Consider the following 14870-nt stretch of genomic DNA (forward strand, 5'->3'; position numbering starts at 1 on the left):
ACTCCTTTTCCTATTTGGAAGCAGTCTGTTGTTCCATGTCCAGTTCTAACTGTTGCTTCCTGACCTGCATGTCTTACTATTTTGCTAATGACCCTGGCATTAAGAAATTTTTTGAGAATTGTATTAAAACTTTTTAGGTTGTGAGTGTTAGGACTTAAAAATAACATAAGCAGAAAAAACAATTTATTGGCTTATCCAATTGAAAGGAGAGAAAAAAAGGATGGAGTTGACTTCATTTTTCACTGGATCTAAATGCTTGAAGAGAATCATGACTCTGCCCATCTTTATCCTAGTTTTGGTTTTACTCTCTTAGGAGCCTCAGTGTATCAAGGAATAAGATAGCTAGCAGTTCTAGGGCTCCATCCGTACAACTCCTGATCAAGAGAGTACTTTACTTCCAAATACCGAAGATTTCAAGCAAAGGGTGTGGCTGTCCTGGCTTTGGTCATTATTCTTCGGCTAGGAAGAAGTTGTGTTATAGCCTGGATCTCATGCCCTACCTCCTTGTGAAGAAGGGCTTAGAGTGGGGCTGGGAGCTCGGTACTGCTATTAGCAAGAAAGGGAAAGAGAGATTGGGCAGATAGACATAACAAGTGTGCACTGACTTGATTCATGAGCTTGCTTATTAACTGAATTCTAACAGTAAGGTGTTGTGGCTCTTTTTCAGTATATAGAGCTGCACTGTGTAATATGGTAGCCACTAGCCATAGGGGCTGTTTAGTCAATTAAAATTGAAATTAAAATTACTCAGTTGGGAGAAGGAAATGGCAACCCTCTCCAGTATTCCTGTCTGGGAAATCCCATGGACAGAGGAGCTTGGTGGGCTACAGTCCATGGGGTTGCAAAGAGATGTGACTTAAGTGATTGAACAGCAGTAGCAGCAAGCCTTTAACAGCTCACTCACAGTTCATGCCACGTGCAGATGTGCATTTAATGTTTTGATGAAAAAGGCAAAAAAAAAAAAAATCTTCTGTTGCACTACTTATATTTCAAATGCTCAATAGCCCCATGGCTAGTGGCTACTGCACTGAACAGTGCTAATACATTTCATTACAGACGAATTTGGATAGTGCTGACCTATAGCATTCTGGTGCACTCTCCTAAGTTAATTTACTTTTTTTTTGTTTTTTGTTTTTTTAAATTTACTATGAAAAACCTCAAGCATATACAAAATAGTATCTTGAGCCCTGAGCTTCAGCAGTTAACCAATCTAATGTAATATCTTATCTTCTGGGAGGGGCAGTGTTATTTTAAAGCAAATCACAGGTACTATTGTGTCATTTCATGTATAAGTACTCCAGTATGTTTCTCTAAAAGGCTAAAAAAGCCGAAATACTGTTACCATACCCTAATAAAAATTAGCCTTAATTCCTCAATATTCCAACTCATGCCCAATCAATCCCTGTTTAACTCTCCTCATTTGTCTCAAAATAGCTTTCAGTTTTATTAGTTTTCTATTGCTGCTGTAACAAGTTACTGCAAATACAGTGACAAGACAAATTCATTATCTTTGCAGCGTTCAAGGTCAGAAGTGTTTGACGTGGTCTTTACTGGGCTAAAATCAAAGTACCAGTGTGGCTGCGTTCCTTTCTGGATGTCTTAGAAGAGAATCTGTTCACTTGCCTTTTCCAGCTTTTAGAGGCTACATTCCTTGACTTACCATCTTCTTCCATCTTCAAAGCTAGTAATGTTGCATCTCTCTGACCCTTCTTCCATCGTCGTAGCTCCCCTAACCCCCAGCTGGGAAAGATTTTCTGCTTTCAAGGACCCATGTGATTATATTGGACCCACCTGGAGAGACCAGGCTGCTCTCCTTATTTCAAGGCCTTGATCACAGCAAAATCCCTTTTACCGTGCAACATTCCCAGATTCTGAGGATTAGCACATGGACATCTTTGGGGGGCTGTTATTCTGCCTACCACAGATTCTTAGTAACAGGATCTAAACAGGGTGTCACACATTCCATTTGGTGAGTATGTCTAAATTTCTTTTAATCTCTAATAGCTCCCCTCCCCATTTTCTTTAACGTGAAGCTCTTTAAAAAGAATTCATACCTTTTTTTTAAGCGAGCATGTTTATTAGTTGCTCAAGTAGAGTGTCGGAGAGTTAGCTATGATTCACTTGAAATTGTTGGTTTTACTGTAACCTGGTTTCTTTAGGTAAAAACTGAAATATTAATTCTAAGTGTAGAAATTTTAAAATGAGGGAAATAGTTCACTTGGCCTCTCTCCACAGTGGAGAGAGGTGCTGTCTGGAGAGTCATTTGGCTGCTTCCCAAGAGGCCTCAGGAGGTTACCTGGGAGAATGTATTGTAGCTGAGTTTGATTTGCAGCATGGCAGGCTTGGAAACTGATTTCATCAGCAAATAGAGAGCACATCCATCTCTTGGGGTGACTCAGACTCAAAGAAACCAAATTCATAAGACCATCGTTTGTAAATGGATGCTAATTTACAGATCTAATGTAAAACTTGCATTGTGTGGCCAACAAATTCCCTTCTCTAGGCAGTGGGAAACATTAATTATGAGGGTGAACCAGAATTTGGGGAGTTACATGAATGCTTTACCTAGAGCATCTGGTAAGATAAGGTTAGGGCTGATATAGAAACATGGAAAAATGGCTCCCCAGGGCTTGAAGCAATACAGAGGGGGTATGTTGCCTGGGATCTACCTTTAAGACTGCCTTATGGGACTTCCCTGGTGGTCCAGTGGTTACGACTATGTATTCCAATGCAGTGCCTTCAAACCCTGATTGGGGAGCTGAAATCTGACATGCCTCCCAGCCAAAAACCAAAACATAAAACAATGTTGTAACAAATTCAATAAAGACTTTAAAAATGGTGCGCCCCCCCCCCCCCCCAAAAAAAAGACTGCCTTGTTACTGACACTGGAAACTTGTCTTTGAGTTTTCACTTCCATTGACAATACCCATCCAAGCATTATCTGTTTGTCAGCTTTAAGGTGACTTTGTGTTTCTACTCTAAGTAGTTTAAATGTTCATCTTAGAGATAGTTCAAAGGGGGCAATTTTATTTTTAAATTCTTCAGGGAAGCTTCATAGTTGCCCATTAGAATTGACAACACTGAGCATTGTGCCTGACAATACTTTTTCAAGAGCCCCACCTGAGTCCCAGAACATTCCCAGTTCTCTAGGCCTGATTTTCTTAGGATCTCTATGCTTCCCTTCTTAACACAAATAGAGACTGAGGGTGGATGACCAGTGAGCAAGATGTTAAGTGTGTTGTTGAGGCTTCTGCTTTTCCTGGGTCCTAGTGATGGCTACATGAGCTAGTCAGACTTAGGTTATAGGTTGGATCAAGGAAAACATTTTGATGTATCAGACAAGTATTAATTAGGTACCTATTGAGAGAGTCATTTCCTAGGCAGGTTGATAGGGAGTCTAGGGGTCCCCAAGGAGAGAGGAGTCTGGAATTCTCAAGGAGGAAGAAAGGACAAACTTTTTTCTTTCTCCACATACCTTAGGATTATATAACAATAATGTATCCTGCCTAAGGACAGTCTTTGGATTCAAACTTCTGTTATCTTAAAATGTAAATTATGGGAGTAGACCTGGTCTTTACAAGGATGTATCTTGCCTGAGGACAGTGTTATGGGAGTAGGTCTGATGAGGTCTTTACAACCTCCAGACATTCTTTGGATTATATAACCTCATTGTTAACGCTAGCAAGCGGGTACTCTTTCTGCCCCCTTCTGATGCCTATGTCAGAAGCTTTCTCTATCTCCTTTATACTTTAATAAAACCGTATTACACAAAAGCTCTGAGCGATCAAGCCTCGTCTCTGGCCCCGGATTGAATTCTTCTCCTCCGGGGGCCAAGAATCCCGGTGTATTCGCGTGATTCAACAACAACCTTTCACTATTATACTTGAGGCATAGCACAGATACCATTTTGCTTTATGGTATCTGGATAAATGGGATTCTAAAGTTATAGAAATAAAGTCAGGAGCATATTTTTTATGTTATCAGTAGATTGATCAGAGTTTCAATTTGAACTTTTGTATAAAATCCAAATTCATATGTTATTTGTAGCACTGAATCTTTGCACATGCTGTATTATACTTAACACAGAAAGCCTGGTAAACTGTTACAAAGTTGTTGGGTGTATTCTTTAAAATAAGAAGAACAATAGCTAAAAGAGAATTCATTTTGTCATTTGCCTTTGTGTGGCCATTTTAAATAAATAAAAATTTATTAGAAAAGAGCCTGATTAGATATGGATCAAACTCTAAAGAAATATTACTACTATACTTAATTTTTCTGAACTTGGGTTTTTGTAAGTATTTGAGGGACACATGAACTTATAATAAGACACCTACATAGATTTTGGTGAATATGCTTTTCTTCAATTTCTATAGCAAGTTCTACTAAACATGGTCTTAAGCTTATTCAGTTCAGTTCAGTTCAGTTCAGTCGCTCAGTCGTGTCTGACTCTTTGCGACCCCATGAATCGCAGCACGCCAGGTCTCCCTGTCCATCACCAACTCCCGGAGTTCACTCAGACTCATGTGCATCCAGTCGGTGATGCCATCCAGCCATCTCATCCTCTGTCGTCCCTTTTTCCTCCTGCCCCCAATCCCTCCCAGCATCAGGGTCTTTTCCAATGAGTCAACTCTTTGCATGAGGTGGCCAAAGTATTGGAGTTTCAGCTTCAGCATCAGTCCCTCCAGTGAACACCCAGGACTGATCTCCTTTAGAATAGACTGGTTGGATCTCCTTGCAGTCCAAGGGACTCTGAAGAGTCTTCTCCAACACCACAGTTCAAAAACATCAATTCTTCGGTGGTCAGCTTTCTTCACAGTCCAACACTCACATCCATATTGCTGGAGACTAACTAGCTTTATCCTGAAATACCCATCTCAAATTACAATGTTTAGTGTGCTTTATGTATTTGTAGGGGAGCAAAATTTGCCACAATGAAATGTATCTCTGGCATGAGGATTATTTTAGGTTTATTATTTTTAAGAAACAAAAGACTCAGGAAGTCTTTCTTATCTCCCCCTTAAATACCTAGAGGAACTTAGATAAAGGACCTGGTCCAGGAAGAACACTATTGCCAGTGATGTCTACACAGTGTGGGCTAAGTGTGGTGGGGGAGCTCTGCAGGGCCTGAAGACCCAGTTCCCTTTGTGTCCTGCTGTCACTGCATGGCCCAGCAAACATTTGTTTACCAAACATTTCCCTTCTTCCTATAAATTGTTTTCTTTCCATTTGAAGTCCCAAACCCTAACCCCTTCTCTTTCTCAGATGGCATATAAGCCTCAATTGCCTAACTTGGTTTGGAGTCTCATATTCTTATGGAGCCCCCGTACATAAGTAATTCAGTTCATTATTTTCTCCTGTTAATCTGTCTTGTGTCAATTTAATTATTAGGTCAACCAAAAGAACAAGAGTAGGGGGAAATTTCCCCCTCCCCAACAGTTGATGCAGTCAGGATAATCTTCACTGGCTGGAAAAAACAAAAAATCTCCCCAAACTGCTACAGATGAAGAGATACTGGGACCTCTGACAAAAGCCAGCAGGAGGTAAAACTTTCTCACCATGTCAGCCTCCCAGATCTCTTGTCTGCAGGTTCCATTGAAATCGAAAGTGATGAGAACCTTTTTTCCCTATTTCTAAATTTAGATTAGCAGGAGAAAATATTTGTGAATTGAGTCCCTTGGGCATAATAATTTCATTAAAAATTTGGTAAATGAGTTCTCTCAGCTTTTATTGATCCTTTTCCTCCCAGAGATGGTCACTGTTTTTCTTTGTGTGTTGTGTCGTTTGTTTTGTCTAGGTCTTAAGAGCTTGGCTTTATGACCAATGAGAGTGTTCTCTGTGGTCTTCACCATCAGGAAGATGCATGTATCGGCATGCATTTGGCAGTCAGACAGTCAAATAGACTGGGATTCTGAGCAGCTGTAGCCTGTTGGTCAGAAGTCAAGGTTTCAACCTAGCCTTGCGACTGGCTTCTCTTTTCCAACTGTGCCAACAATTGGGGGTCCCAGTCAACAAGGAGCCTTTGTCTTCTCAACGTTAGTTGTTTTGTAGTGCTGGAAAAGTCCAATTCCTGTGGCACCTGCATGGTGTCACAGATTAGTGGGTCTTTGGAGGTATTTCACGTTCTCATGAGAAACTGGAGACACTGCAGTATATCATTCTTACCACCCATGATTACAGAGGCCTTTGCTTTCTTGATGAACTCTGGTAATGAACTTTCTGTATCTTATGGGGGCTACATTCTTTGTGCCTCTTGCATTTTTGGTTAAGCCATAAAAAGGTTTACTGGTTTGAGTCATATTTGAGATTATTAGATCCTACTCATCAAAGGCCAGAGGGTGAATCATTTGAATTGGCTATATTGAAAAGGAAAGATTTTAGAGAATTCCCATTCAAAAACCAAGTTTAAAAGTGGGTTAAAAAATATACATATATAATGGCTACCTTAAGGGACTCCCTTAATAAGATGGAAGGACAGAAATTAGAACAAAAGTCAGAATCTGTTCAGATTCCTTATTTGCCTTCAGCTATTTTGCAGATATTATAAAAAATTAGGACATTTGAGGTTTAATTGTTCTATACTTAAGAAAAAGAAAGAAAAAAAGAAAAACAATTTGGAAGTTGGGGTGACAAAACATTGATTCAGCTCAGTCGTGTCCGACTCTTTGCAACCCCATGAGTTACAGCATGCCAGGCCTCCCTGTCCATCACCAACTCCCAGAGTTCACTCAAACTCATGTGCATCAAGTTGGTGATGCCATCCAGCCATCTCATCCTCTGTCGTCCCCTCTCCTCCTGCCCCTAATCCCTCCCAGCATCAGAGTCTTTACCAATGAGTCAACACTTCACATGAGGTAGCCAAAGTATTGGAGTTTCAGCTTCAGCATGAGTCCCTCCAATGAACACCCAGGACTGATCTCCTTTAGGATAGACTGGTTGGATCTCCTTGCAGTCCAAGGGACTCTCAAGAGTCTTCTCCAACATCACAGTTCAAAAGCATCAATTCTTTGGCGCTCAACTTTCTTCACAGTCCAACTCTGACATCCATATATGACCACTGGAAAAACCATAGCCTTGACTAGACAGACCTTTGTTAGCAAAGTAATATCTCTGCTTTTCAATATACTATCTAGGTTGGTCATAACTTTCCTTCCAAGGAGTAAGTGTCTTTTAATTTCATGGCTGCAATCACCATCTGCAGTGATTTTGGAGCCCCCAAAAATAAAGTCTGACACTGTTTCCACTGTTGCCCCATCTATTTGCCATGAAGTGATGGGACCAGATGGCATGATCTTAGTTTTCTGAATGTTGAGCTTTAAGCCAACTTTTTCACTTTCCTCTTTCATTTTCATCAAGAGAGTCTTTAGTTCCTCTTCACTTTCTGCCATAAGGGTGGTGTCATCTGCATATCTGAGGTTATTGATATTTCTCCCGGAAATCTTGATTCCAGCTTGTGCTTCCTTCAGCCCAGCATTTCTCATAATGTACTCTGCATATAAGTTAAATAAGCAGGGTGACAATATACAGCCTTGATGTACTCCTTTTCCTATTTGGAACCAGTCTGTTGTTCCATGTCCAGTTCTAACTGTTGCTTCCTGACCTGCATATAGGTTTCTCAAGAGGCAGGTCAGGTGGTCTGCCATCTCTTTCAGAATTTTCCACACTTTATTGTGATCCACACAGTCAAAGGCTTTGGCATAGTCAAGAAAGCAGAAATAGATGTTTTTCTGGAACTCTCTTGCTTTTGCGATGAAGCAGCGGATGTTGGCAATTTGATCTCTGGTTCCTCTGCCTTTTCTAAAACCAGCTTCAACATCTGGAAGTTCACAGTTCACGTATTGCTGAAGCCTGGCTTGGAGAATTTGGAGCATTACTTTACTAGCAATTGTGTGGTAGTTGGAGCATTCTTTGGCATTGCCTTTCTTTGGGATGGGAATGAAAACTGACCTTTTCCAGTCCTGTGGCCACTGCTGAGTTTTCCAAATTTGCTGGCATATTGAGTGTAGCACTTTCACAGCATCATCTTTCAGGATTTGAAATAACTCAACTGGGATTCCATCACCTCCACTAGCTTTGTTCATAGTGATGCTTTCTAAGGCCCACTTGACTTCACATTCCAGGATGTCTGGCTTTAGGTGAGTGATCACACCATGGTGATTATCTGGGTCGTGAAGCTCTTTTTTGTACAGTTCTTCTGTGTATTCTTGCCATCTCTTCTTAATATCTTCTGCTTCTGTTAGGTCCATACCATTTCTGTCCTTTATCGAGCCCATCTTTGCATGAAATATTCCCTTGGTATCTCTAATTTTCTTAAAGTGATCTCCAGTCTTTCCCATTCTGTTTTCCTCTATTTCTTTGCATTGATCTCTGAGGAAGGCTTTCTTATCTCTCCTTGCTATTCTTTGGACTCTGCATTCAGATGCTTATATCTTTCCTTTTCTCCCTTGCTTTTCACTTCTCTTCTTTTCACAGCTATTTGTAAGGCCTCCCCAGACAGCCATTTTGCTTTTTTACATTTCTTTTCCATGGGGATGGTCTTGATCCCTGTCTGCTGTACAATGTCACGAACCTCCATCCATAGTTCATCAGGCACTCTGTCTATCAGATCTAGTCCCTTAAATCTATTTGTCACTTCCACTGTATAATCATAAAGGATTTGATTTAGGTCATACCTGAATGGTCTAGTGGTTTTCCCCACTTTCTTCAATTTAAGTCTGAATTTGGCAATAAGGAGTTCATGATCTGAGCCACAGTCAGCTCCTGGTCTTGATTTTGCTGACTGTATAGAGCTTCTTCATCTTTGGCTACAAAGAATATGATCAATCTGATTTTGGTGATTTGACCATCTGGTGATGTCCATGTGTAGTGTCTTCTCTTGTGTTGTTGGAAGAGAGTGTTTGTTATGATCAGTGGGTTCTCTTGGCAAAACTCTATTAGCCTTTGCCCTGCTTCATTCTGTACTTCAAGGCCAAATTTGCCTGTTACTCCAGGTGTTTCTTCGGAGAAGGCAATGGCACCCCGCTCCAGTACTCTTGCCTGGAAAATCCCATGCATGGAGGAGCCTGGTAGGCTGCAGTCCATAGGGTCGCTAGGAGTCGGACACGACTGAGCGACTTCACTTTCACTTTTCACTATCATGCATTGGAGAAGGAAATGGCAACCCACTCCAGTGTTCTTGCCTGGAGAATCCCAGGGACGGGGAAGCCTGGTGGGCTGCCATCTCTGGGGTCGCACAGAGTCGGACACGACTGAAGTGACTTAGCAGCTTAGCTGCCAGGTGTTTCTTGACTTCCTACTTTTGCATTGCGGTCCCCTATAATGAAAAGGACATCTTTTTTTGGTGTTAGTTCTAAAAGGTCTTGTAGTTCTTCACAGTACTGTTCAATTCAGCTTCTTCAGCGTTACAAAACATTAAATGACTATAAACTAGTCCTGGAAGCCATAAATAGCCACAAAAAATGACTGGACAGAAATATGGGTTGTACCCCATTTGTAGACAGATATGGCTGGAAAGAAAATGTAGGTTATGGGACTTCGTAGTGATCCATGGGGTTGCAAAGAGTCGGGTACAACTTAGCGACTGAACAACAACAAGAAGAAGCGATTCAGTGGTTAAGGCTTTGCGCTTCCAATGCAAGGGACAGGTTGCAATGCCTAGTTGGGGAACAAAGGTCCCACAGGCTGTGCAGCATGGCCAAAAATTGTATATTAAAAAAAGGATCCCGCCAGCTCCGGCTTGCTGCCTGCCCACTCCCGGGTGTAGGGTGTGTGTTTATGGCGGAGGTGGGGAGGGGGCGGTGCAGGGGATGTTCCTGCCGCTGCTGCCGCTTCTTTCACACTTTAGTTGGGAGCCAAGTGCCCGCGCTCAGTTACTGAAGAGCTGGCCGCCCGCCGCAGTCTCCAGCACGGAGGCACTTCAGCCGGACTTCCAGGCTCTTACCTACCCCGGACTCTGGGAGGAGGGGAAGACCGGGACTCACCGTGGGAAGGAGGAGGGAAAAAGAGAACCAGAGAGGAGGACGGGGTGTGTGTGGAGGGGGAGGGGACGGCGGCGGGAGGCTTGCCACCTTCGGGCACCGCTCCCCGCCCCCCCAGCCAGGCCCCCCCCCCCCGCCCCGCCTCCACCAAGTGAGCACCCAAGTTGGAGATGGGTTGAAATTTCTTTCAAAACTTGAAAACAAGAAACAAAGTGTTGTATGGATAGAAGATTAAGATGCATCATGTCGGGACCCCAAGTGCTTTATACTAAATAATATACCACGAGCAGCAGATCATAAGGAAAACTCTAGAAATTGCATATAGGGTGCATACGTCTTGACCGACTCAGCAAGAAGGTGGATTTATGTCCCCATGTCTGTAGAGATGATTTACAGTTCAGCCCAGCTGAAGCTGACGGAATGAGACTATGGGCTGTGCCTCTGCCAAGCATGTTGCCACTGTTCAAAATGAAGAGGAAGCCCAGAAAGGGAAGAACTACCAGAACGGAGATGTGTTTCGCGATGAGTATAGGATCAAACCGGTGGAAGAGGTCAAATACATGAAAAACGGGGCAGAAGAGGAGCAGAAGATAGCAGTCAGGAACCAAGAAACCTTGGAAAAAAGTGAGAGTTCAAATGTAAGACTTTAATAAAGAGATTCCAGGATTAGTTCATCAACCCAGAGCAAACACGTACATCTCTGAAACCCAACAAAAATTCTTCAGAATGTTGGATGAAAAAATTGAAAAGGGTCAAGATTACTGTTCGAAAAAAGAAGATACCACATAAAGCGGGAGCTGCTACTGTGTTAAATAGGTTACACCCCAGTTGAAATCTTTGCAAAGGACTGTTTTCTTCAGCCAACAGCACTATAGCAAAAGATTGTTCCATATTGTATGCCCCATTAAATTACAGTGTTTCTTAATGAACTTGCAAAGGAATATTGCTAAAAACAAACAAAAACTGTTATCAAACTTTCTTTGTTGCTGCTAGTTAAAACTTGTAACTTTGCACTTCTCTCAGTGTCCAGGTCTGCAAAATCCTGCAGTATCACCTTAAAGATACCGTTCTACAGATGCTCTCCAACCTGTTTTCTATAAGATGAGGTAGTGGTGAACTCAGATATCCAACTTCTGTTCTAGACTGGTTCTGCTTCTAAGACAAGCGCCTCCTTACCCCGTCCCTCCTCTCTGCCCGGAGCAGTCCAGAGTCTTGCTTCTCACTGGCAGTGTTGTGCTTTGGAGATGGGATGGTTGCTATGGCAAGGCTAGCTTCTTTGCTAAGAAGTAGAGACACTATTGTCGATTCAAAGCATGTCGTGACATTTCTCCTGGAAGTGACACAGGAGTGAGCGGCAGGTGATTTCATTTCCTGGGTCTCTTAAAGATCAAGCTTGCAACATGAGTTTTGCTCAGATACAGCAGAAGTGCCATCACAATCATTTAGAATCCTTCTTGCCCACTTTTTTTTTCTAAGAAAATTAAACATTTTACTGTTTTTATATTTAAAAAAAAAAGTGTGTTACCCTCCTTTTGTGACTAGCAAACTGCTGCCAGTCTTAAAGGAAATTACAACCTATGATGACAATGGCATTATGAGGAATGTTCCAATTAGATAAGATCATTTAAAAAGTGTACTTAAAAGCAAGGGCTTCCAAATCAAACAAATAGAATTAGATACCTATTTTCATTGGTATGCAGGAACTGCCAAGAGGCCTCCAAATTCCAAAATAGCTTCATTGAAAAATTTGTTGTAAAAGGCATAAATAAGATGGGAGGCCAATGGTCTGACTGAACTTGTGATTTATAACTCAAATTCAGAGCATAATAGGAAATTTTTTTAGACCTTTTCCCCTAAGCTAAATGTACCCAGATAGAAAAGCATTGCAGCATAAGTGGATGGACAAATCATTCCTATGATAAGCAACTAAACTTACTGATTTCTCTCAAAAGGTTTGTAAGTATTCTAGCCTTAGAAAATCAAACTCCTTCTTGGAGGAACTTTCTTTCCTTCCCTCTGCCTTTGGAATGTAAGTGTTCTACAAACTTTAGGGAGGTTTTTTTTTTTTTAATGTAGTATAGTTGATTTACAGTGTTATGTTATTTTCTGCTGTACAACTAACTGTTCTATATATAGAATATATATTCTTTTTTATTATGGTTCATTATATGACATTGAATATAATTCCCTGTGCTATACAGTAGGACCTTATTGTTTATCTATTTTATATATAGTACTTTGTATCTGCTAATCTGTATCTCCTAATTTATCCTTCTCCCACCTCCTTTCCCCTTTGATAACCATAAGTTTGTTTTCTATGTCTGTGAATCTGTTTCTGTTTTGTAAATAAATTCATTTGTTTCATGTTTTAGATTCCACGTATAAGTTTTATCATATGGTATAGATATATCTTTCTCTGTCTGATTTATTTCACTTAGTATGATAATCTCTTGGTCCATCCATGTTACTACAAATGGCATTATTTCCTTTTTTTATGGCTGAGTAGTGTGGTGTTGGAGAAGACTCTTGAGAGTCCCTTGGACTGCAAGGAGATCCAACCAGTCCATCCTAAAGGAGATCAGTCCTGGGTGTTCATTGGAAAGACTGATGCTGAAGCTGAAACTCCAATACTTTGGCTACCTCATGTGAAGAGTTGACTCATTGGAAAAGACCCTGATGCTGGGAGGGATTGGGGGCAGGAGGAGGAGGGGACGACAGAGGATGAGATGGCTGGATGGCATCACTGACTTGATGAACATGAGTTTGGGTAGACTCCAAGAGCTGGTGATGGACAGGGAGGCCTGGCGTGCTACAATTCATGGGGTTGCAAAGAGTCGGACATGACTGAGCAACTGAACTGAATTGAATTGAGTGTCATATTCCAGTGTGTGTGTGTGTGTGTATCTTTATCCATTCATCTTTTGTTGGACATCAAGATTGCCTCTGTGTCTTGGCTATTGTAAACAGTGCTGCTAAGAACTGGATATTTCCCAGGTGGCTCAGTGATAAAGAATCTGTGTGCAATGCAGGAGGCGCAGGTTTGATCCCTGGGTCAGGGAGATCCTCTGTAGAAGGAAATGGCTACCAGAGCTTGGAGGGTCATGGTCCATGGGATCGCAAGAGTCAGATTTGACTTAGTGACTGAACAGCAACAAATAGTTGTTTTCACAAGTTCAGTAAGAATCGGTTCTTCTTGTAACAGGACACAATTGGACATATTAGCTATATTACCAAGTCTATGGTTGGATTATCATATTTAAGAGAGACATACATAGACCAGAAATATGATCAGAATGCTTTAAAAAACTAAGGTTGACTTTATGTAGCCAATAAAATCTCAAGGAGAAACAGACTGCTGTCTTGCTTGCAGAGTTTTCAGCAACCATACTAAGTAAGGAAGATCAATTCCTGACAGGTTACAGGAACTTCAGGTTATTGGGGGACCTTGAAAGACAAGAATTCACCCCAATATATATGAGTTAAAGGCAGTTCTAATGGTAAGTTGTCAACTTGACTTCTTGGCCTCAAGAGACGTTTAAAAGTCCAATCTTAAATTCCATGTGAAATTTTCCAACAAAGCAGTTTAGGAGAGCCTAGATGGTCAGTTCCTATTCTTGCTGTATTTAAGTAGATTAAATAGGCCAAGTTATTGAAACTAAACTTACTTTGCAAACAGGTTTGTTTTAAGTTGGTAAAAATGAGGGTGATTTTAGAAAAATTATGTTTTAGTAATACAGTGTGGATATTAGATTCTAATACTATCCATTTTCTTTGAGGTTTGTTTTATACCAATAAACTGGACTAGATCCTCATACCTAGCTATAAATGGACTAGTCTCCTCATATCTAGCTACAACTCTCTGAACTAATGTCTGATTTTTCCCATTCTTTTGATTTGGGGTTATTGAGAACTGCCCTTGTTCCTGAAGCCCTGCACACTAAAACTAGAAAACTTGATATAAACTCCAGAGAAAACACCACAGTTGCTCATGTTTAGAAAATCTTTTTTTGCCTCTTCTTATGTGGGCCACTCAAAGTTTACCAGTATATTTGATGATATACCAAAGACATTCAAATGACAATTTGAAAATCTATCAAGTTGTCACTGCCTGACCTATTCCATCTGAGTATGCTTTGAGCCAGACATCTAGAAATCTCTATTGGCTGCTTTCAGATCCCAGGAATTGGTATTATGTGTCTGCTCCAATCATTAATCATTGTTTTTATTTTGTCCCCATAGAAAGGCCTTAGTAAATACATGATTGCTTCCACCATAGCCCTAATTTAGGGAGCCCACCTAATCACATCCTCCTGAAATTATTTAAAGGTGGGACTGTAGGGGAGCAAAATTTGCCACCCTAAAATGCGAAATGAAAGTCACTTAGTCGTGTCTGACTCTTTGCCATGGAATTCTCCCAGCCAGAGTACTGGAGTGGGTAGCCTTTCCCTTGCCCAGGGCATCTTCCCAACCCAGGGATTGAACAAGGTCTCCCGCATTGCAGGCAGATTCTTTACCAGCTGAGCCACAAGGGAAGTCCTCTCTTTGGCATAAGCACTATTTTGGGCTAATTATTTTTAACAAATAATTGACTCCAGAAGTGGTGGGTTTTTTTTTTTTTTTTTTCACCTCCAGCTTAGCTGCTTAAAGAATTTAGATAAAGTTCTGGTCCTGGAAGAGCGCTGTCACTGGAGATGTGGACACAGAGTATGGGCTAAGGTGGTAAGGGGAGCTCTGCAGGGCCTGGAGACCAGTGTCTTTGTGTCCCACTGTCTTTGCATGGTCCAGCAAACATTGCTTTACCAAACATTTTCCTATCTTCCTGTAAATTGTTTTCCTCCCCTTTAGAGTCCCAAATCCCTAACCCTTTCTCCTTCCCTCAGATGGTGTATAAGCCTC

General features: G+C 41.3%; 1 pseudogene; it reads left to right on the plus strand.

The window, feature by feature from the left end:
• Positions 1–10105: 10105 nt before the first annotated feature.
• On the plus strand, positions 10106–12294 carry LOC133244176 (uncharacterized protein C1orf21-like; annotated as a pseudogene).
• Positions 12295–14870: the final 2576 nt, after the last annotated feature.

Source organism: Bos javanicus, chromosome 3 (genome assembly GCF_032452875.1).
Source record: "Bos javanicus breed banteng chromosome 3, ARS-OSU_banteng_1.0, whole genome shotgun sequence".
Taxonomy (NCBI): domain Eukaryota; kingdom Metazoa; phylum Chordata; class Mammalia; order Artiodactyla; family Bovidae; genus Bos; species Bos javanicus.